The sequence below is a fragment of the Melitaea cinxia genome, chromosome 13 (assembly GCF_905220565.1).
Source record: "Melitaea cinxia chromosome 13, ilMelCinx1.1, whole genome shotgun sequence".
NCBI lineage: Eukaryota > Metazoa > Arthropoda > Insecta > Lepidoptera > Nymphalidae > Melitaea > Melitaea cinxia.
Window position 1 is genome coordinate 8,398,009 of NC_059406.1, and position 26,649 is coordinate 8,424,657.

The 26,649-nt window shown below is 32.4% G+C and overlaps 1 long non-coding RNA gene across 1 annotated transcript; it reads left to right on the top strand.

Annotated features, from left to right (window-relative positions):
* The first annotated feature begins 1,026 nt into the window (after positions 1-1,026).
* LOC123659179 lies at positions 1,027-26,156 on the top strand. Its single transcript, XR_006743993.1, has 3 exons — positions 1,027-1,101; positions 24,102-24,104; positions 26,142-26,156. It is a non-coding gene; the product is annotated as an uncharacterized LOC123659179 (long non-coding RNA).
* The last annotated feature ends 493 nt before the right edge of the window (positions 26,157-26,649 follow it).

Consider the following 26,649-nt stretch of genomic DNA (forward strand, 5'->3'; position numbering starts at 1 on the left):
CGGGGTGGGGCGAGATGGGTCGCGCTAGCATTCGCCACCTCGCCCCGAAGGCATTACGTTGCCTACCTTAGCAACAGGTGATCTGGTGTAGGTGTATGTTAAAGATATTTATTTCTTTATATTATTTATAAGACATTATTATCATTTTGTCAAAAAAGTATCTTGTCGTTTAAAAGGAATTTTAGTAAACAATAAGAACACTTAGACATAGATCTTCTACTAATAAATGAGAATTTCATGTCTCCTACCAATGTTTAATATTTTGTATGGCCAACTGCCACATCTTGTCTATTACTATATCATCTATACATACTAGTACCTGAATAAAGAAGAACGCATCAAAATACGAAGTTAACAGTAATTTAAATGTTATGTAAGCTAAATAAGTTACTTTAAATAATGACTAGCCCGTTAGCACAGTTTGTAGTGGCCCTGCTTTGTGTTCCGCGGGTTGCGAGTTCGATTCCCGCCTGAGTCTGGGTGTGTGTATATGTGTATTTATATATTTATATATGTATTATTTTTATGTATATATATCAAATATATATATACTACGTGTATCATACGTGCTGTGTGGCTACGGCACTAAAGAATTTAGCCACCCCCTCTCTTCCCGTGGGTGTCGTAAGAGGCGACTAAGGGATAACAAGGTTCCACAACCACCTTGGAACTTAAGAAGCCGACCGATGGCGGGATAACCATCCAACTGCTGGCTTTGAAATACACAGGCCGAAGACGGGCAGCAGCGTCTTCGGTGCGACAAAGCCAGTACTGCGGTCACCAACCCGCCTGCCCAGCGTGGTGACTATGGGCAAAACACATGAGTTCACGTTATTTTTGGCGTAAACTTGTGGAGGCCTATGTCCAGCAGTGGACTGTATAGGCTGTAATGATGATATATATCAAAAAATATTTAGATATAACAGTCGGCTTTTACCTGTAACACAAACATTAAGTTGCTTAACATTGGAACAGACGACCGTCTGTGTATGTTATAAAATATTTATTTTATTGATAATATCATTTTCCATTTCTTAGACATTGTGAGAATTGGGGTATGATGGGGCTGACATGTCTGTGAAGATAAAAGCCCCAAAAAAAGTTGAAAAAAATATATACCTATATTCTAATTAATAGTATGCTTTCTCTTCACTGTATGATATCATCATTACAGCCTATACAGTCCACTGCTGGACATAGGCCTCCACAAGTTTACGCCAAAAATAACGTGAACTCATGTGTTTTGCCCATAGTCACCACGCTGGGCAGGCGGGTTGGTGACCGCAGTACTGGCTTTGTCGCACCGAAGACGCTGCTGCCCGTCTTGGGCCTGTGTATTTCAAAGCCAGCAGTTGGATGGTTATCCCGCCATCGGTCGGCTTCTTAAGTTCCAAGGTGGTTGTGGAACCTTGTTATCCCTTAGTCGCTTCTCAAGACACCCACGGGAAGAGAGGGGGTGGCTAAATTCTTTAGTGCCGTAGCCACACAGCACTGTATGATATAACACGTGGTTCAATAAGTCCCGAGACTAAGTACTAAAAAAAGGTCTTTTTATAAAATTATTTTTTATTCATCAACATAGTCTCCTCCAAGAGCGATACAGTCCCTCCAACGCTTTTCTAACTTTTCTATCCCATGTGTGTAGAACGATTTGTCTTTGGCTTCAAAATAAGCCTCCGTTGCTGCGATAACTTCACTATTTGAGTCAAATTTCTTACCCTGAAGCATTTTTCTGAGGTCTGCAAACAGCCAGTAATTGCTGGGGGCCAAGTCTGGCGAATAAGGGGGATGAGGAAGCAGTTCGATAATTTTGGCCCAATTCGTTAATTTTGGCCATCGTTCTCACGGACTTGTGACAAGGCGCGTTGTCCTGGTGAAACACCACTTTCTTTTTGTTCATGTGAGGCCGTTTATCCGCAATTTCGTACTTCAATCGCTCCAATAAGCACATGTAATAGTCACTATTTATATTTTGCTCCTTTTCAAGGTAGTCGATGAAAAGTATTCCATGTGCATCCCAAAATATAGACGCCATAACCTTACCGGCCGATTTCTGAGTCTTTGGACGCTTCGGGCGGCTTTCACCAGCCGCTCTCCACTCCGCTGCCTGCCGATTGGATTCCGGAGTGAAATGGTATATCCAGGTTTCATCCATTGTTACATACCGACGTAAAAAATCCTTTTTATTATGATTCATCAGCGCCAAACATCGCTCTGAATCATTGATACGTTGTTCCTTTTGATTAGTTGTAAGCAAACGCGGCACCCACTTAGAAAAAAGCTTTTTCATGGCCAAATTTTTATGTAAAATAGTGAAAACACTACCAGCTGAAATCTTCACTATCTCGGCTATCTCTCGCACTTTTACCTTCCGACCTTCCAATACGATTTCGAGGACTTGGTTAATATTTTGTTGAGTCACTGCTTCATTTGGACGACCTGAGCGTTCCCCATCATTGGTGTCCATGCGACCGCGTTTGAAGTCGGCATACCACCGACAAATGGTTGCTTTAGAGGGAGCTGATCCTGCATAACATTTTATAAGCCATTGCTGTGCTTCAACGGTATTTTTTCCCATTAAAAAACAATGTTTTATCAACACACGAAACTCGTTTTTTTCCATTGTATCGAAATTACAACCGTAGCGTCACTTAAATGTTTCAAAATCAATAATTTTATTGTTCCATTTTTAAAAATTTGACACATATTCTTGTATTGATAGCCAGTACTTTTTAAAAATCAAAACAGTTTTTAATATATGCGCCATTTCCAGGTTGGTCTCGGGACTTATTTACTAAAATAAGAAATGTATGTATAATTTATACAAAAAAGTTATCTGATAATCTACCAAGTTATCAAAGTCAGATGGTACTGATGAGACTTACGAGTAGCCTAATTCACCAGTCCAGTCTCGTATTCAATAGGGATGAAAGGAAATTGGATGGTGTAAAACGATAATGCTCCTTTTTATGTACCATCAAACATCATAAAATTAAAATATTTGGGATAACTCACACATCCTTTTTATTACTGTTCCACTTTGTTCGTGAAGTATTTGTCGACGATTTCTTTTCTATTTTCAACTGAATGGCATGTTAACACTTTTTTTCTTATTAAAAATATGTCCTTGACACTGATATGTACTTGACACAATGAACTATAATAATAATAGTATCGCGATTTTAGCGACACACACATGACATCTACATGTGCAAAACACTACTACGTGCACGTACTGCTCCGTCTACTGCTTTTTCAAAGTTTTTTAATCGTTTGTGGAATATTCTAAGGCAATGAAAAATTTAAAAAAAAAGTAACGAATGTTTATTCAACGTCTGTTAACAGTTAGCAAATAACTTAATGCCTGTGTTATCGTTAACAGCCAAGTAATATAGTAACATTTTTTTTTAATTTACATATCGATGGTATATATTATCATCATCATCACTTCAGCCTATCGCAGTCCACTGCTGGACATAGGCCTCCCCAAGCTCGCACCAGACATTGCGGTCTTCCGCAATCCTCATCCAGCCTACACTGGCAATCTTACGTAGATCGTCGGTCCAACGGCCCGGAGGACGTCCCACACTGCGTTTGTCAAGACGCGGTCTCCACTCTGGGACCCGTCTACTCCAACGGCCATCAGTCCTGCGACACAGATAACCAGCCCACTGCCACTTCAACTTGCTAATTCTGTGGGCTACGTATATATATATATATATATGAATAACTACGTATCCATTAAGACTCGGGTCAGGAATCGCACCCATATCCCCTGGAGCAGAAAACAGGGTCACGACAAATTGCGCCGACGGAAAGCCGATTTTATAATTATGTACACATAAAAGTTTTTGACCTAAATAGAGATGAGCCTCACGAAGATATCCAGAGTCTCAAAAAACTATTTATAGCGTACCGATAGTGCTCATAAATTAAAACGGAATATGTAATTCAATATTGAGCAAAATAACACATCTAGAATTTATTTACCTTATTCCCTTGTAATTAACAAAATATTGTCAAGATATTTATTAAATACTTAATTTAATCTCTGCTACAAATCACATAACAACAATAAAGATCATATAATTAACTTGTAACAAAATAAGTGTACTTCTGACTTGTGTATAAAAATAATTTTAAAATAGTACAATAATTTTATTGTACTTTATAAAAAATAATTTACAAACTTGTGTTGAGTTTGTACTAATAACATGTTACTAGTAAAAATATAATATAAAATAAAACATGACATAATATAATGATGGTTAAATTTCAGTAAAGATATTAGAAATATAATGATAATATCACCACAATATCATTATAGCCGCAGATTATAATGTAATGAAACATTAAAAAAAAATATTATCTATAAAATATTTTATCAACTATATTACTTTGACTTACAGACTGATTAGCACCTATGCCTCTGAGACGTACATTAAGGTTTAAAAGCCTATAAAATTTATTAGGCTTCTAGGATTAACTTAATGTGTAATTTTAAAATTTGGGATATATCATAATATTTCAATATTTATATAATTAATTATCAACGACAGCTCTTGTGTAGTGGAACGTGTGCCGTGTCGGCGCCTACGCACCGGCGTTATGCAAGTTTGATTCCCGTTTGGAATGGAAATATGTATTTATAAATATTTCTTTCCAGTTTTGATGTCTGTTTTGTGGCTAACTTCATCATGCCTCGGAGAGCATGTTAGGCCGTCGGTACCGGTTGTTATCATGAATACCTGTTAGTGATTGTTACTCATAGTATTTGGAATTTATCTGTTCACATGCAGTGGAGCAGTGGGGAGGAATATGGTCCAATCCTTCTCCTACACGGGGAAAGAGGTCTATAGACGGAGGGGATATTACAATAATGTGATTTAAATATTTTTGACATATGTTACTTGATTTGATATAAACTATTTTAACATATACAACGGTTACATCACAAAAACCATTAAGATCAACGTTAGAACACAGACATAAAAACCTAAAAATACTAAGTAGAATATAATACGCAGTGAGATTATTAATTACAATATAATTAAGGAATTACATTACAATTACATTTACGAGTACACTACAGAAAATGAAATTTTTTTGCGTTTGAATGGAGGTATAAATGGATAATAGAGATTAATATGCTCGTAGCTGCAAATTAAAAATAAAATTGATATAATCTGCTCGTCATCCTTTTTTTTATATCACTAGGTCGGCAAACTAGCGTACGGCTCACCTAATGGTAAGAGATTACCGTAGCTTGTAGACGCCTGCAACACCAGAAGCATCGCAAGCGCGTTGCCGGCCCAATCCCTAATCCCCCCTAGGAGCTCTGGTCGCCTTACTCACTTACAGAAACACAATACTGCTTGAAAACAGTATTATTTAGCTGTGATCTTCTGTAAGGTCGAGGTACTACCCCAATCGGGATGCTTCATATTTTGAGCAGGAAATTCCTGCTGTACTCTACCTCAGATAAATCATCCTAAAGTGAATTAAATCAAACCGTGTTTATAAGACGCGATCTTTTCATTATTTGTACATAGAAAATAGAGTACTGTTATTGGAGTTCATATAATCTACAAATACTACTCGTTTATAATCATATTAGCTAAAATATTTGTTAATACCTAATGCTACCGAATTCCCTAAATAAAGTATAAAAGATTAATTACAATTGATTCATCGCATCATGTGAAATAATTATGTCGATAATCCGCGAAGCTAACGCTAACACTTCGGCTTTTATATGAATAATAAAACTAAAAATAGTTTATATGTCTGTTTACAGGTAAAGAAGTATGCTTTTTTTGGTTTAATGCTCAATCAACTATACAAAATTTGATTTAATTTTCACTATTGTCAGTCATACGTAATCTAGAAATAAAGTTATTACTTTAAAAACAATTAATTAAATATATAAACAAAAGAAAATCCAATCACAACGAAAATTACTCATAAACTTACACATTAATTTATCAACTACCTTCAATCAAACGAAAACACAAACTAAACCATGTTCGCATTAAGATTCATACTACTCGTAGTAAACAAATAAATAAACATGATTCTTTATTGCTACCTTTCCCTTTTTGAGTCATTACCTATTTAAACAAATACGGTCGAACTGTTTGTTACATATTTAATAAAGTATCTTTATGTACAATACTCATAAGTGAACTGTAATGTTCTTGAGAAATAAAGTTCTTTAAACCTAACCTAAATGGTAAATCATTTTGGTTACACATTTTTTTAAAGTTATTTGCACCTCACTATGAATTTTAAGACCAAAAAAAAAACACAAAATATAGTAGATCTGTCTGATTGTCCTTATGTATATTTACAACTAACTATTTGTTCTTTACATCAATATACCTATTAGAAAATTTTACGACTATAAAGACGGAGACAAAAGCTAATTTACAATAAAACTGCTGCGTAATATATATTAAGTACAGTTATGTATGACGAAAATCGTGTAATTAAATCTTGTTTAGATGTTTACAAAACAGAAACGCAAATTAATTAACAACTAAAATTAATTAAATGAGTCAATATAGCATAAACTACATCTCAAATCTCAACTCAAAAAAACTCAGGAAAGTGAAATTAGAGCTTCAGGCTTAACGGAACTCAAAAAGTGAATTTAGGGGGCTCTCAAACATACACGAATGCCAAGAACATGACCAACATTTATATATGGCCATTGTCTATACAATACAAGCAAGTTGATACATTAACTCGTCGTTAAAAATGAAATATCCTTACAATAATATTTTTAAAAAGGCAATACAAATTTCTACTATAAATAATCAATGAAAACACGGTGACCTGTATATTACCTGTATGATAATAATGAATGATGATGATATAGATGATATCTAAACCTCAAGTAGTTTAATAGCGTCGAATATGGTCTGCAAGCTTATTGTCTGTGAAAGCCCGAGATATTCGACTGGAAAAGTATTTTTGACTAAGCCAAGGCCCAACGCCGCTGATGCCCTTTATATGAAGATGGTAAACCTATGAAATTATTGAACCGATTTTATCTATACTCACTGTCTTCTTTTAATTTGACCTTGATGAACATCATGCTACAGCATCATCAGGGTTACGGTAGTAAAGAATATAGCCACCCCCTCTTCCCGTAGGTCTGTCGTAAGAGACGACTAAGAGATAACACAGTTCCATTAACACCATGGAACTTAAAAAGCCGACCGATGGCGGGATAGCCATCCAACTCCTAACTTTGAAATACACAGGCCGAAGACGGGCAGCAAACGACAAAGCCAGCCCTGCGGTCACCAACCCGCCTGCCCAGCGTGGTGATTATGGGCAGAACACATGAGTTCACTCCGTATTTTGGCGTGAACTTGTGGAGGCCTATGCCCAGCAGTAGACTGCGATAGGCTAAAGTGATGAGTGATGATGAGTGATGATGAGTGATGATGAATGATGATGAACATAGCCTAGCCTTCTCTTTTGGTTGTGCAAATATTATTTCCGGATGATAAATAAAAATGTAAACATCGGCGTAAGTTACATTTTAAGAGACATATGCATAAATTTTCATTTTAATGTCGCGAATGAGTTTCATTTTGTAACTGTTCCCTGTAATGTGATCATTAAGAAATGAGATAGAGATATGTTAAAAACGATAAGATAAATGAATATATTTTATACATCCGTCAAATTTAAACATCTCTCTTCTCTGTTTATGCAAAGCTGGGATGGCATAAATAAAATATATTGAATCCTAAAATCTCCGAATATTCCACTACCACGATTTTTCGTAAATTCGTTTTTAGGAGTAAATGGTAATGATTTCAATATTTTAAACAGTTCGCTTCATTCTTCATTCTATTTGCTATTCAATTTGGAATTTATCAATAATATTAGTTGAATATTTGTAATAAATATATTCACATCAAAAAGATATCATAAAATTGTGACTGTATATATATAATTATACAATTACAGTTATTGTAAATCATATTATAAAGCGAGTGTCCTCAGGACAAGTTATGTATTATGCAAATTTCATGCATGTTGCACATCCACATGATTTTACAGAACAAAATTAAGAATATAAAACTCTATTTTAACACTAGGACTTTGGAGTAGCAGTTCTTAAAAAAATTTAAATGAGATATTATCTCCTCTCGTTATTTCTTCCGCTGGTGACAAAAGGGCTGGTACATTTTTTGCCCAGAGAATCGGCATAGCGTTTCAACGGGGAAATGCTGCCAGCATTCTTGACACCACTCCACGCGGATATGATTTGTACCAAAACTATATGTAAGTATTTAGTTCTAAGTTGTGAATTATACATATATATAATATTTAATAAAAATAAGTTTTAACTTTTTATAAAAAAGGAAATATGACTTTTATGTATAAGAAAATGTCTACAAGTAAAAAAAAAAATATCTCTTTCTCAATGCAAGTTTCTCATTTGAAACTTGCATTGCTTAATAACAACATGAGTCAATATATAATCTATATACATATCCGCCAACCCGCATTGTAGCAGCGTGGTGGATTAAGCTCTGATCCTTCTCCTACATGGGTAAAGAGGCCTATGCCCAGTAGTGGGATATTACAGGCTGAAGCGATACATATAACAGATTACAGATAATTGTGTTTGCTCGCAAACGAAAAAAAAACCGACTTCAATTACATCGACAAGTAATACAACGTAGATCGACGTAAAAATAGTCAAGCAACTACGCGTTATCAAAGATTACTCAAAAAGTAGTTATCAGATCTCGATAAAATTTAAATGTGACCACATGATGAACATCACCTTTTCATTAAATTAAAAATTATCAAAATCGGTACACCCAGTAAAAAGTTATTGCGGATTTTCGAGAGTTTCCCTCGATTTCTCTGGGATCCCATCATCAGATCCTGGTTTCTTTATCATGGTACTAAACTAGGGATATCCCCTTTCTAACAAAAAAAGAATTATCAAAATCGGTACATCCAGTAAAAAGTTATGTGGTATAATACAACGTAGGTCAACGAAAAAAGCGTCAAGTAAAAACGCATTATTAGATATATCTCGAAAAGTAGTTGTTAGATCTCAAATAAATTTAAATGGGACCAATTGGCACACACCACATTTCGATTAAAATAAAATTTGTCGAAATCGGTTTACCCAGTCAAAAGTTCTGATGTAACATACATAAAAAAAAAAAATACAGTCGAATTGAGAACCTCCTCCTTTTTTGGAAGTCGGTTAAAAAGGAGCAAAAATAACAGTGACAATTAAACCAGTCAAGAAATATAAACTTTAACGAACATGAATCTTAACTTACATACTTAGTAAGCTCTATACGTTACTACTGTACTGTACATTATAAGATGTACTCTACGTTATATTATAAGGTTTTTTAATTACGTCACCAAAATCAAAGTTGGAACAATTGTACGGGTTAACGCACATTGAGCAATATGATTGTCCTCTGTATGACGTGTGTATGTATGACGTACTTCTGCCTATATATACTCAAAATCAATCTTAATAAATTTAGTGTTTGATCGACTTTCATTGGGTTTGGTTTATAACCCTCATAACCTTCCCTCACGTGTCATCGCTCACTCAACCATAGACTGTTCCATACAACAATATAGTAAAAATAATAGATGAACTTAGAAAACTGCAATGAAGTAAAAACTGATAAAACAGACATTAAGAGTTTCGTAGGCATCCTTTGGCAACTAGCCTTTCACGCGTACCTTAGGAGCCCAAGGGAAAAGATAATACTATTTACTCGAAACCTTTGTAAGATAATACAATTTATATTCATTGAATCGTCTTGATTTCCACTGAAGGGATTAATTTGCTTGGGTTTTGGACTTAATCCACGTATAAGAATTTACTAGATACGTCTTCGTACGGATTACCCGAGACACGGCTTTGGACTCAAATATTAAACGTGTATTTATATATAACGTAGATAGATACCAATACTATTTAATTTCACTTGTGTCGTAGGCCAAAATTTTATATATTTTCGACAAATCTATCGATCTTGTTTATATATGATCTATGTTATAGCTAGAAAGGTAAGCAACAATTGAGAAATAATGTAACTTTTGACTCATTTTTAACATTTTTAGTGTTGATCATATATATTTCTTGTAAGTCAGAAAAATTGGAAGTTTCTTGTGTTGTCGTTGTCATTAGGAACGTTTTCATTATAAAAAAGCATCAACACAAAATGCTAGGTTATATTTCTGATTTCACAAAAACTATTAAATAAGTAAAGACTTCACACTCAACGGCCCCCAGTATGATTATCTCCTGTGTCGGGGGTCCGGAAACACACACAATACACAAAACACAAGCACAAACGCCCAGACCACGACAAACATTTGTATGGCCAATACAAATTATTGTCATGTGCAGGAATCGAACCCGAAAACGCCAGCGCAACAACCAGCGATGCGACCGCTGCGCCAATGCGTCGTCAAATCATTAATAGTTTAAGTAGAAGTTATTATTTGAGATTTGGATTTTTAAAAGTCTTTACATAACGTTTACGTAATTTTCAATCCGATGTTCGAGTCAAAAGTCGTTATTAACTACAAAACGTATTTTACTAATATTGCCACTTCTTTTCAGGGTTCCTCCAAAGACCATTTCTAGGTCCATTCTTTTTAATATTATTTACAAACCAACAGTTTCACGATCCACTTCTTACATTTGACAGCAATTTAAAGTTTTCATGCTCATCTGAACTCGAATAAGCAAAATATTAATTTCATTGTCATGAAAGTATTCTCGACTAGAAAGAAGGTCAGGCTCAACCAGATCATGTATCTGGATCGGATCAGGATAAAATGAGGCATGCTAGATACAGCAAGCTCTATCAGGACCCGGTCCGGTGTAGATCAGGATAGCCTGGTGTAAAATATAATCAAGATGGTAAGGCATACTGGGTCAGGACCCGGTCAGGTCCAGATCAGGATAGCCTGAAAGAAATTACGCGAACTGAGTCTGTATCGCGCTATCAATTTTTCTAAGCGCACTTAGTATATATACAGTTATCAGAACGGTCTATCAGGGAGTCCATTTATACACAGTGGAGCAGTCGTAAGTAGTTAATTATTAGAAGTTAATAAATAAAATTTAATTAGTAATAATAATTAATTAATAATATAAAAATAAATAAAAATTATGTGGTGTCAAGGGACACCAGGTAGGAACGAAGTTCCTGCGGATAGTATAGAAGCAACACAATTTGAAAAAAAAAATGTTGAATTTTATATATATTTTCTAGTTCTTGATTTTTTTATTTTTGTTGATTGGTTTTTAATTAAGTACATAAAAGTATTTAGGAAATTTAGTATTTTAGAAAATAACAAATACCGTAAAATAAAATAAATCAAACAAAATAATAATAATAATAATAATTCAAACTATTAAGTGAAATAAAAACACATATGTCCTTATTTATTTTTGTCGATAGTATAAAATTACATAAATAATTTAAAAAAAAGTTTACTAGTAATATTTTAGTTTTATAAACGTCATATTATACAGTAGTGTGACTGATATTACGTCACTTCCGTTATATATTTTTCTTACGGTTTTAGTATCACATTTTTTGCAGTTCGCTCGCCCAGCCAAATGTCAAGCCTGCAGTAAGGAACTTGGTTCCAAAAACAATTAATATTTAAAGTAAAAACATAAATAAATAATATATTAGAAAAAATAAACGGAAATAAATATCATAATAATTATGTTAAGTAATATATTTATAATATCAATTCGCTGTTCAAGGATATACATTCGTGTTTTTTAAAAGGACTGGACCGACTGGCTGATCAGGATGAGATGAGATTTACTGATCTGAACCCGATCAGGAAATCTCACCTCACCCTGAGCAGGTCCAGACAAATCTTCTGCGTAACATACCTTATCCAGTCCAAATCAGGCATGCCCGGTCCCGGTCCTTCTAAGGAACACGAAAAAATTTCTACTCGGGATTTAATATGAGTCGAATCTACTGAGTAAAGGGTAAATTAATTATTTTTAATAAAGTATTTACTTGCAATATAGAATGTAAAGTGCCCGTTTTAAAAAATCCAAAAACATTTAATAGAAATATCTTAAATCGTATTGTATGTAAGAAACGATTTGACATAATTATTATGTATACTTTGGATTTACCCCAACATATGAATGCTCGTAAACGAAAAAAAAAACCGACTTCAATTACATCGATAATAATTAATACAACGTAAGAAGACGAAAAAAAATTAACAAACGCACTAGTCGTCACTACGATTTTCAAAGCTTTCCTTCAATTTCTCTGGGATTTCATCAATCATCAGATCCTGGTTTCCTTATCATGGTACTATACTTGGGATATCTCCTTTCCAACAAAAAAAGAATTATCAAAATTGGTTCATAAACGACTAAATACATAATATATATATATATATATACGATCGAATTGAGTAACCTCCTCCTTTTTTGAAGTCGGTTAAAAAGTGTTAGATTTGACCTTTTTTTTAATGAACTTTTTTTATAATTTTGTACACGTTTCAATAAATAAATATGTGCATTAATGATAAAAGCATACGACTATTGCTTACATAAAGATTAGCATACATCTATTGCTAAACCACAGTAACATAAAGTAATTAAAAAAAATAAGCAAATTGACATTTTCGAAAATTTACTAATTGGGCTGGGCAAAATAAAGTAATTTAGGTGTAATATTTCAAATTTATTATAATAACTTCATTGTTTGCAACTGCAAGGTGCGTCTAGTATAACATATTCAAGGACTAGATTCTACGTAACTTTTATAAACTACCCTACATGTCGATGAAATCTTTTCCTCAATACCTCAAAGAGTAGCTGGAAGACTCATTGAGATAAGTCTGCCTTTTATTTTATGGTTTCTCTCTTTTATCTTTTATATACAATTAATTATTTATAGAACAAAGGGCAATAAAGACTGAGTGCAATACGCAGAACCAATAAAAAGTCACTGCACTGTTAACGTGCTTTTAAAATACCCACAAAGCAGCAATTAATTTGTGTTTTAAATATATTTCATATTATTAATGACTTATTTTTCTTCACAATAATGATATAAAAAGCAAATGTACAACTTTACTACAAAGTTATAATTTATTTTATATTTAATATAACATTACGCATAATTAATATTGAATTCGTTATCGCTGACTGTATTTACAGCTTCAAAATCGTCTTTTCTATTTCTACCGAATATTCGAGGAGGTTCTAACATGAATATTTATTGCGGAATACAGTACAAGGACATTCCGTCTCAAGAAATTAGGGAATAATTAATAAATCTGTCATTGAGTCGCTATTCTTAAAGTATAGTTAGATTGGGATTATTTTATTATGAAAATAAGTTCACTGAAAATAACGACTAAGATCGCTTATTCAAGAAGTATTCTCTTTTTTATAAAACTGAAAACTCGGTTATTTAATTACTTAAATAGCCTTTATGATGCAGTATCACGAGATAAGACATCGTGAAAAAATATCGAAAGGAATTTTATTCTAAGACACACACATACCTATATCTATATATTCACTACTTAATAATGTTGTATATTCTAAACAAATTTCCTAACGAATCATATAAACAGACTACAACAAATTTTTAAATAATAATAACGAGTAAAGTAAACACCTCTGTTGTATGGAAATATAACTTAGAAAACTCAATTCGACTGACATGCACCCGACTATCGTTCATTGAAACTATCGCTAAGAAAGAACATTCTCGCGCCAAAATTAAAAAACAATTGTAAAAATGTTTCTCGTAATTCTTGATAGGAATAAATTCGAGATCTTAAGGAACAACTATTTGAAATGTAGAAATTAAAATATTATTGTTACTTTACTACTTATTTTAATCGTTAATATTATTTTGATATCTTTTAATTGCAAATCCAAAAATAATTCACGAAGGAGCGCTTTTAAAAGACTAACGTTTTAAATGTTACTTATGAGACACAATGTTTTGAAAACATAAATGCTAATCTGTATACCTATATAAATAATATTTTTTTAATTACAAAGAGTTTATATTCCAGTAGTAGAAGATCGAACGATCAATCATAATTAATTACTTCAAAATAAAATTTAAGTTATTAAGAGAATAATTCAATCCAGAGTAAAAACGTTAAACTATAATTTATTTTTTATTTTTTAGTTCAATTTTTCAATTAATTATTTGCGGATATGTGATAGTATTGAAATGCCTTACGAACTATTCTGTTATCTAGTCATTTCGTCTAAAGCTTCACTGTTGCATGGGGTTTTTTCTGTTAATTTAGAGCAATCAAGTTCTTCAATCCGAATACCGTCTAAAGATCTTACACGACTTAGTGCTAAATAAGCTTGTCCAGCAGCAAACATGACTCAACTTTTCAATCAACATTCACATGCACTATCAAGCAATTCATTTCGTTTGATAGCTTGTTCACAACAATATTCTAGCATTTTACAATATGATAGATATTTTTTTCATAAAATTGCAGGATTTTATAAAAAAATTATGTAATCGTAATTTTGAAATCTCGGAATTTATATTATCTGAATGTCCATTTCAAGACCAGATACAAAGGTCAGCACGGCTATAACCTGTACGGTGCAACTTTAATCCATGCCGATTGTGGCACTTTAAATGTCCATTCCATATAAATACGGCCAACACAAAAAGTCAGTGTGTAGAATGTGTTAGATTACATAGGTTCAGGCGGCGGCGGATAGTTGGTAACTGCCAACGCATAAGTTGCAGGACTGAGCCTGTACGGACAGGTTCAAACTCTACCGTTCGAACTTCTGCTTTTTGCTTTTACTTTTAAATTTTACAAAATTTCAGTTAATATAAAATTTTCAAATTTTATTATGTTAAATAACTGATTTCTTGTAAGTTAATAAGGAAAAAATGAATCGGTGTGTGCCGGAATCGAACCCGGCCCTTCTCATTCACATGCACGAAGAGACCCGACTGGCCATTGATAACATTGATTGATATAGAATTATTTTCTTAGTATAATTCAAAATTGTCAAGTTTTCAAATTTTTTTTCTGAATTATTCAAATTGAGGTTTCTTTTTTAATTTTCTTATTTATTAAATAAACTCATATTTTACTAAGATTTTTTTGCAACAGTCTTTATTGGTTAGAATTAATAATTTGGTGAGAATGGAATTGGAAGTCGGTGAGAATTTATGATTAGATATGTTTGATTTGTAATTAGTTCCTTCATTATCGACTGTAAGTCCAAAGCCATGCAGAAAACGTAAATGATACAGTAGCAATCGGGAGAACGAACTTATTTTTAGGGGAGGGTCTGAGAAACGGCTACCACATCCAAGAAAGGCAGCAGGCGCGCAAATTACCCACTCCCGGAACGAAGAAGTAACTACAGAATATTCTGCCAAAATTAAGACGCGATTGGGCTTTTTTCCGTATGGATAGTTAATTGAACTTTCGACTTTGTTTTTCTGAATTCAAATTTGTTATCTTTTTTATAGTCGGTGAGAATTTATGATTAGATAGGTTTGATTTGTAATTAGTTCCTTCTTTTCAAAAACTGTACTTGAAATATAAGTCATTGGGATAGATACTCTCGCCACGGAGAGAGGTAACCGTGAAATATACTGACACAAAATAAGACGTGATCAGCAATTTTTCCACGCGTCTATTTATTTTGAGCTCTAATTTTGTTTTTCTAATTCATATTCGTGGTTTGTATCTTAATAAATAAGACTATAATTAGAAATTCTTTGATCATATCAAATTCCTTCTTTACCAACTGTCATTTCAAAGATTTACTGCTTACCAAATTTAGTTCGGTAGAATAAATAAATAAAAATTTAAGTTTTGATTATTTTGTTGTGACTAAGAAGTTTTTGTAAATCACGGTTATTATATTTAGTGTTTTATAAAATAAAAGCGTGATAATATTATATACAGTGATTTGTGTCCTTTAGACTCATTTGTATATCGATACAAATAAATAAAATTGGAGTGTCTGTTTGTAATATTAAAATAACCGCTTTTTACTGAATGGTAAATGATGTATACACAGTACATATACCAAAATAATATTATTTTAAATGTTGGTCTGTCTGTCTGTCTGTGGGTGTGTTCTGGCTAATCTCTGAAACGGCTGGGCCGGTTTTTAACGGGACTTTCACTGACAGATAGCTGATGTAATAAGGCGTACCTTAGGCTACTTTTATTTTAGAAATTTGTATTTGTAAAATTATTTCTTTCGGGTTTGGAGGTCTGTCCTTGTGTGTCTTTCCACCGTGCCCCAGAGATCACGTTTAGCCGTTGGTCCTGTTTGCTATCATAAATACCTGATAGTGATCCTTATTCATATTAGGGAATATACCCGCCAACCTGTAGGTGAACAGCGTGATGGATTAGCTCCAATACTTCTCCTATATGGAAAAAGAGACCTATGTCCAGAAGTGGGGTGTTACAGACGGAATCATAATTAATTATTCCCCAAAGTACTTTTATCAGTCATTTTGGCCTGTTCATGGTGGTAGCGTAAAATAATAAAGTACTGAAAGTAAAATGAAAGTAATCCACAACAGTAAATGAGCAATAAAAAAATATTTATCAGTTAAGGCTTGGTTATTAAGATTAATAAATGTGTTTTTTTTTTTTTTTTTTGTTGCGTTTCACATTTCTTCTTTATTAGATTTATGTTCCCTTATTTTATTACAGGTAAATAATTTTGATCAATAATGAATTAAAATTAAATTCTGCGTGTTCATTCTGCAGAGGAAAAAAAAACCGGCAAGAAACTTCACAATTACAGTTAACTTATGTCGGTAAGAGCGAAAAATAGTATTCATATTTCATCAGTATTTAATTCCTATTTAAATAAAATTTCTAAAAAACACAAGTTACTAACTTACTTATTAAAACAGTAAATAAAAATTTCAAAATGTAAGTAATAACTTATGTTCAAACATGGTGAGACGATCTTGTGATTGAAAAGTTTAAATTACGAAGTGCCCTTACCATGAACAAGTGTAATTCAAAAATACTACGTGCAGTACCTTGTCGTGATAAAGATGTTGTATGTAGAACAAATATAATTAACTGGGAATATGCTGTTCAGTAAGCTCATTTATAAAAGACTAGCTTTTACCCGCGGCTTCGCTCGCATTGAATTTTTTTAATAAAAAGTATCCTATGTTACCTCTTATACCTCCAAGAATATGTGTACAAAGTATCATGATGATCAGTTCATTAGTTTTCGCGTGAAAGCGTAACAAACAAACTTACATTTACATTTATAATATTAGTAGTGACTTAGACTACAAAACATACATCCTTATAAGTTTATGAGAGCAGAACAGTGTTGAGAAGTAAAACTCAAAGACGGTAAATAAATAATATATCTATTCTAAAATATGTATAAATGAAACATTCGAAACTACAAAGTCAACGATCTGATAGTCTCCACTACTTTAAAAAAACAAAATTTAGTTTTAATACTTCACTTATATTTAAATTTAATCCAGTAACGCTAAAAAATATATAAGAAATAAACGGCACCGTCAAAGTAATAATAAAAAAACAAAACAAGACATTCAATTTTAAAAACGACACTTTCTTTTACACGGCGTGATGGAGACGTTCCGAAGAAAACTGGTAATGTTGTGGAAGAGACGAGAAATTTTCGCCTCGTTCCTTCATCGTTTCTACGAATTTATATTTGATGGATAAAAAAATGTGATACTTTTGTTTCAAAAGCGTTCAAGGCGACAATTCGTATCTCTTCTAAAATTGTAGTCTACAATATTTACACTGTTTAAAACTTGCAATGTAGTTAACATACAACCTCATAGGCTTATAGCAAGTATGTATGTATGTTTGTTTGTTTGCTGTTATGTTTGTTATGCAATTTTTAAGCGTATATCTTTAACCGATTTACCGCATATTTAGAAGACTCATTTGAGTTATTTAATTTAAGACAAACTAAACATGTTAAAGCACTAATCACGAGAACAGTTGAATCCATTCTAGTAGATTTTTAATACTTTGAACTTACATAAGAACCTTCTAGGTTCTTATTCTGATCACGGGACAACGTTTATCGAGTCGGATAATATTTTTTTAATTTTATTTTTATTTATTTAATTCACATACATCGATGCAGAGCAAAGAATGTAAATACAAAAAGAAACCTAAAACTAAATATCCTGCCTTTTAAGGTGAATACAGCCTGCATAATAATAATATGGAATTACAAATTAACATAAATGTAATTCAACTTAATCCAATCTACATTTTTTTCTTGTTAGTATTATATCAATTAAACAAATAAATAATCATATTATTATATTATTTATTAAACACAAGTACAGGTAATAGAATAATCAGCGTAAAACACTAGAATGTATAATATTTCATGAAGATGAGAGATATATTTATCTCGAAAAATAAATTATAAAGAGTCGCATGATATAATAGAAACCAAACGATTAATTATTGTTCAAGTTTTCGCTCTTCATATAACGTCTAGTTGTCGATGTGTCTGACTTCTTGTATTTTCATTTTTTAGACATCAGACAAAATCTGGAACACTAAATTGGGTTCGATGTTTACTGGTTATCTGAAGCTCTATCTCAAATTTTCTTGACAGATTTCATTTTGATACACCATCTAAAGTGGTTTCTACGTTGTAAATAGTTATAGTGAAAACGTAACGATGTATTATTTTTTAATATCGAGTGTTGAAGTCTTTCATTGAATCAGAAACAATTCATTTTTAGGATGAACAACTACTATTGAACTCCTCATATACTAAATTGTATACAGAAGATAGTTAATAATGTTAAGAGACATATTGTTTCAATACAAATTAATAACTTTTCGAATAACTTTGAGACCTGTACCTGTTCTCCATTCACAATGAAGCATCGTATTACGCGTCTGTTCTTCTACTAAATAGGCTAAATAGAAGACAATAATATTTTACCCCATGTTCTTGTGTCTCCTTCTTGCTTTCAGAAGATATACGTGTACTTATTGAGCTATATTATTAATATAGAGTAATAGTCAAAAGCTTTCAAAGAAACTCGCAGCAAGAGCTAAAGTGAGTAAAATTCTTCTTGTGCCACGTAATTAAAAAGTTTAGTATCAAAATAAATGAGATGAGATTATTTATTTAACATTTAATGAAAGAAGAAAAACGGATTTGTTTCTAGGGCTTTAGTGTATTTAACACAATAGGCTTTAGTCAGCACTGAAATCTAATTTATTTGATAGCTTTTATTCGGTCTTAACGATCCACAAAGTGAGAGTATGTCAATGTTCGGACATTTTCCGTGCTTGAAATGCTAAGTTTTACAACTCTTAAATCTAAAATATATAAGTTTTAGATTGTTTCCAAGTACATTAATGGTACAAACGTCTCCATTTAATCTAAATGGCGGATTTTAAACTATATTCAGTAAAATTTATTGATTATTTCATTGGATTTAGCGTGAAGTTATATAGCGTTTGGTTCTTCTCAATATTTGGGTCCAACACTAAGCGATAAAAAGAAAACACTAACCGATTTAAGCCAGTAGTCTCTCAGTTTAGCGTGTTCTAGTTGAACACGCTCAATCTCTTCAGCTTCATAACATAAATATAGATGAAGAGCTGAAAAAAAAAAAACTAAGAAGAAGTTCTCTTTTCAAAAGAATATGAAACAAAAATCGTAATGAATTAAAACAATTTTTAACCGACTTCTAAAAAAGGAGGAGGTTCTCAATTCGGTTGTACTTTTTTTGTGTTTTACTTTAGAACTTTTGACTGGGTGCACCGATTTCGATAAAAAATAATTTAATCGAAAGGTGGTGCGTGTCATTTGGTTCCATTTAAATTAATTTGAGATCTATCTAAACTGAGCTACTTTTCGAGTTATATCTAATAATGTGGTTTTACTTGACTATTTTTTTGTCGAACGTTGTATACCGCATAAGTTTTTACTGGGTGTACCAATTTTGTTTGATTTGAACAACTTTTTGAGTGATCTTTGATAACGCGTATTTACTTGACAATTTTTTTTTAATTTTTTTCGTCAAACTACGTTTTATTACTTGTCGATCTAATTGAAGTCGGTTTTTTTCGTTTGCGAGCAAACACAATTATTGAATCTTTATTGTGTATATGTTCATAATAAAATCCGGATGATAACTAAATTTTTACTTACAAAATTAGTCATTCATCCGAATTTTATATAAAAAAAAATATACCAATAGAAAAAGATATAGCATTTAAAATTTACACAAACAGACTAAGTCCTACTGTGGGTGTAATGAAATATGTCAGGTTTTTTTGTTATATCAAAAAAAAATGTTTTTAATGACTGCACACTTTTGCGATCATATATCAAACAAACTCCGCTATATACGAGAGTTGCTATCTATGAATCAATGGTACGACTTTGCCGTTTCCACTTTTAGTATTGGATTTTTTTACATCTATTCAGTAAATAATATTTTTACGACTAGGGCGGGAAAAAAGACTATGATAGTAAACGGTTACTTTTGCTTATAGTCACCTGCTATAAGAGAAGCGTCGCAAACGCGTAACCGAGCCTCTCCATAACCTTTAAATCAATAAATAAAAATCTTATAACATTTACACCCGGTCGTCTGTTTCTAATATAAGGAATTTAGTGCTATAGTAACAACCTACTGATATAACTAAATATATCTTTTTTAATAAATATACATGGAAATAATACATAATATGTGAATATATCAATACAAACATTACACTCTGAACCAGGCGGGAATCGAATCTACAACTCGCGGAGCAGTAAGCAGGGTCACTACAAACCAACGGGCTAGTCATTTTTTTTTGTACCTGTACCTTACTGACCACTGGAACACAACACTGATTAAGAGCAGAATTATTTAGCTATGATCTTCTGAAAATTTGAAGTTCTTACACTTTAGCCTGTAATATCCCACTACTGGGCATAGGCCTCTTTCCCCGTGTAGGATAAAGATCAGAGCTTAATACACCACGCTGCTCGAATGCGGGCTGACGAATACTTTCCCTACTATGAGTAACGATCGCTAACAGGTGTACATGATAACAACCGGGACCGACGGCTTAACGTGCTCTCCGAGGCACGGTGGGGAGACCCACAATGATTGCAAAAACAAAATTTTACAAAATTGGAAATTTATTATGTGTGTATTTGTGGTTTAAAAATTACAAATAAAAAGGGTAGAGTATTACAAATAAAAAAGGTAGGTATATAAAAAGGTAGTTTTATTATTATTTTATTTTACCTTAAAAGTGAAATTATTAAAATCATTTAAACACGTCATTATTTACTTGTAATTGAAATGCAATGTCAAAAATATTTTGGCTTCAAACCTAAGAGAAATTACTATAAGAATATTCCAATTTTTTTCTTTAGCTATGAAAGGACGGTAAAGTACGTATTTATTTATTTATTTATTTTTTGATCTGAAACATAAAAACGTTATTTATACCTCCAAAACACTGACTATTATAAAAACTTAACCTAAATTTCGTATTTTTTGAGTCTAACGGAGAGCCAAAGTCTCTGATTACTAAATCCAATCTGTTACCTAATAATTTCAAGGCAAGACAAATCCCATTCACGGTAATCGCGTTAATTATATTCAGAAGCATTAAAAACACGAAGTCTAATTTTCTAACAAGATTTATTGGTATTTTTGCAACTTTATGGACAAGTTTAGTCAAGTCAAATACTTTAGATTTTCTTACCGTGTTTTAGTAAGTCTAAAGCTATTACTTTTATTTACTTTTCTTAAACTATATCAACGAGATATGAAATGAGACAAAGACTTTTTTATTTTGTCTTTCATTTTCTGTCGCTTTTCACAAAACATCACTCTTTCGTGACATTGAATGAACTTGAAAAGCAATGTCTGTTTGTCATGCCTAGCGATGCCGTCTAGACAGCGTGTTATCTGGTGGTATATCTTATATATAAAATTTTCGTGTCACAATGTTATATACAATACTTCTCCAAAGCGGCTGGACCGATTTTTATGAAATTTGATGTGCATATCTGGTAGGTCTAAGAATCGGCCAGCATTTATTTTTCATACCACTAAGTTACAAGAGTGGGGGGGGGATTAAGAGGGTTAAGAATAAATATATATATGGCAAAACAACGTTCGGGGCCAGCTAGTTTCTTCTATCGTTTTTTAACCGACTTCCAAAAAAGGAGGAGGTTCTCAATTCGACTGTATTCTTTTTTTTTTTTATCTATGTTACATCAGAACTTTTGACCAGGTAGACCGATTTCGACAAATTTTGTTTTAATCGAAAGGTGGTGTGTGCCGATTGGTCCCATTTAAATTTATTTGAGATCTAACAACTACTTTTCGAATTATATCTAATAATGCGTTTTTACTTGACGCTTTTTTCGTCGACCTACGTTGTATTATACCACATAACTTTCTACTGGGTGTACCGATTTTGATAATCCTTTTTTTGTTGGAAAGGGGATATCCCTAGTTTGGTATCATGATAAGGAAACCAGGAGCTGATGATGGGATCCCAGAGAAATCGAGGGAAACTCTCGAAAATCCGCAAAAACTTTTTACTGGGTGTATCGATTTTGATAATTTTTACTTTAATCGAAAGCTGATGTTTATCATGTGGTCACATATAAATTTTATCGAGATTTGATAACTACTTTTTGATTAATCTTTGATAACGCGTATTTACTTGACATTATTTTCGTCACCTTGCGTTGTATTATACCTCATAACTTTTTACTGGGTGCACCGATTTTGACGTTTCTTATATAAATTAAAAGCTACTATTCGTCACGTGGTCCCATTCAAATTTAATTGAGATTTGATTAGTAATTTGTGAGTTATATCTAATATTGCGTATTTACTTGACGGTTTTTTCGTCACCCTACGTTGTATTATACGTTATATCTTTTTACTGGGTGCACTGATTTTGATCTTTTTTGTATAAATCAAAAGCTAATACTTGTCATGTCGTTCGTTTTAAATATGATTGAGATATAATGAGCAATTTTTGAGTAATCTTTGATGACACGTATTTACATGACGATGTTAAGACGACTGTGGTCATGTTCAATACTTTGCCACAACGCCATCTATCAAAATTTAATGAAATTACTTCGTTCACTATCGATCAAATTACAATATTCCACTAGAGTAGAGAGTAGCAGTTTATTCGTTATAAATATATTTGAGCTTTTAATTTTTGAGTTATCGCTAATACTGGGTATTTACTTGGCTATTTTACGTCGACCAACGTTATATTAACCTCATTACTATTTTACTGGGTGGACCGATATCGATGATTCTTTTTTTAATCGATAGGTGGTGCTTGTCATGTGGTCCCATTCAAATATAATTGAGATTTGACTCGAACTTTTTGAGCTATATCTAATATGGCGTATTTACTTGACTGTTTTTGGAGTTTTCTCTTTAAGAATCGATTTTCATTTAAGGCCCCGGAATGAAAAAATTGAACAGTAAAATCTACTGAACGAATGACCTTGTTAGAGATGGCGTTCAGACGTTTTCTAATAACGCAATTAGGTTCCGATAGATGGCGTTATTGGATTCATTTATTTACAATTTGATATAGTAATAATATATTTCTTAGACTAGTAAGCCTTTTTGTGCCTATTGCCGTGAAGGGGTAAACTCCAATCGTGCATCGGAGCTGTGTGAAAACATGAACATTACATATTTTTAATAAAAAAGACAAACCGTAATTCAATATAAATCCGCTTCAACTAAAAAACCCGCCGTAATAAGCGATGTCAGCGCTTCGCGCGAATCGACGACGGGCCTTTTATGAAATTTCTGCCTACAATCGCTAACAAAATGTTAGAAATAACAGTAGAATATTATATAATTCTACAATTTTATAATGTCGCGTTATATGGAATACGAACAAAGTATTACTATTTTTTCGTCGATCTACGTTGTATTACTCTGCGATGTAATTGAAGTCGGTTTTTTTTCGTTTGCGAGCAAACACAATTATTTTAGTGTAACCTTATTGAGAAAGTCGTATATCTACCAATAAAGAGTCAATAAAAATATTTTTATTTTTTATTTTTCTTCTTTATGAATACTTCTGTCACTGTTTGCCTCGCTATATGAAACACTTACTCATGACCATAGGTTAACTGGAAGAAATCTCTTTCAGAGATAAGTCCACCTTTGCTATAAACCTTACTATTATTTTATGTTTCTATATGTATTTTTTGAGGGCAATAAATTATATAATTAAAGAGTAATATATGATAACTAGCTGTGCCCGCGACTTCGTCGGCGTGGAATTAAAAAATATATATTGTTCAGATCGTAGAGTTACAAAATAAATAAATTACTAAAATAAAAATAGTCTAAGCTAAAAAGTTAAAGCTTAAATCTAATTCAATAAAAGTTCAAAAAACAGTGTTTCCAGGGTTCCTGGTTTTAATAATTGTTCGGTTGAATATAAGGTACATTAATTTAGCTTCAAACTAAGTTTTAATACTCACTGTTGTGTTATTCGAGCACCAGTAGGGACAACCGGTGAGCTTTGGGTTACCGCTTAGAACGGAAATTTTTATTTCGATGAATATTTGTTTATATATTTGTCATTAATGCAAATTTGAATGTCTGATCTAAAAGCAAATTGTTCATGGATCTCCAAATAGTGCCACGAAAAACTATGTACAGTCATAGGCCTGGGTTGTTATTGTACATATCTGATTGCAATCAGTTGATACTTATGGTCGAAAATTATTTGCTTACCTGCAGTGAAGAGGCGTTGTGGACTAATATGTAACCTTTCTCTCCATAAGAAGGTGTATTTGTTTCGCAATGGCAAATTTACATTTACATTTACAAAATGACGTGAATTCATGTGTCTGAATTTCAATGATGACGTTGTTTATTAATCTGCCAAGTAGATAACTACATCTATCTGAAACACAATCCGAATTAATCGAGAAACGACAATTCCATATTATCATAAATCTTTATAAATAGAACGTTTTACCCCATAGCAAATCGTTAATAGAATAAGTAAAAGACATTAGTATTCCAATATCTCGCAAGTCGTCGTCAATACGTCGCTGGCAATGGATAGCGGCAATAATTTCTGTTCGGCAATGAATCCAATTATTGGGCCCTTCGCCTTCGGAAGCGACATGTTAAATGGCCGGCGATGCCTTTTGTCTCTATCGCTTGTAGAATGTCGTTTATTATTAATAGATCTAAATTTAAGGCAGCGTTTGGCACACAAAATATAGTAAAGACTAAATGTACATTCTTTAGCAGCGCATGTACAGGGGTCATTTTCTTTTTTCGGTACAGAACGATGAAACAAAGAATTATATTATATAAATGAATACACTTATGTAGCCGCTAAGTTACAGAGAGTTAATAGTGTTCATTTTAAGCTTTAGTTAATATTTAATATATGAAGAGTTGTAAAATAAGTTCAAATTTTGCAAATTCAACGTTCATTCCAAGTTACCATTGAATTATCAGTGTTGTGGTAGGTACACACATGTTCTTACAAAAATATATTTAAAAGGTTTAATTTGTCATCGTAATCGTAATAATACATAAACTGACCGTTTATTTAGATGTACCAATACCTGTAAATAATGCGTGATCTTTAATTAGGACGGCAAAATAATATAAAATATATATTAGCTGACCCAGCCATGCGTTGCTACGGCTCGGTACTACTCGGTAGATATAAACATATTGTTAAAAAAACACGCACACATTAAATAACTCGTATGTTTATTATTTACACTTTCATATTTAACACACAGAATTTTAATCAGAAGTCTCTTAAGTAAATCTGTGAAATAATCTTGACAGCGCGATTTAACAGACAGCACAACGCCATCTATTAGTAAATGGAGAAATTAAAAACTATTAACAATATTCGTCCACACTAATTATATTTACAGATTCCAAAAGAAAACAATATCATTATTCAGTAAAATGTAACTACGAACTAAGAATTAGTTCGTAATTAATAATAAAGGAGTATTTACAAATACTCTTATTTGTTACAAAATTTACGTGTGAATCAAGTTAAAGACTTAAAAATACTTAGCTAACCTCACGTCCTTGTTCCTTCAATCTGACTTCACCAATTTAATAATTTATAAGCGAGTGAAGAAGGTCCTTTACAAGCTTTTCACTATTTATATCTCCTTTTAACTTAAAAAAATCAATCGGTAGCCTCATCAATATAATATAGACATAAAAGGGTCAAAAATGTTGAATATTTAACAACACAGTGCAGGGTTGTATTTGTGTTACAAATATACTACCTTAACAGATATATTCTATCTTAGAATCTATTATGTAATAAAACTCTGAAGAAATAAATTATGTAACTGTAATACGTAATATATCTTCTATTTGATTATGGACTTTCGTATATTACACTTTATATTTCAAGAAAATCTTTATTTCAATATCAATGAAAATATGGTTGTGAGCAGCATATTATACACAAAATCGTACTTATGTTCAAACAGCCCGTACGTTCCCTATCTTCTTGGTAATAATTTTGAGATGAAAGGGCACTCGTTTG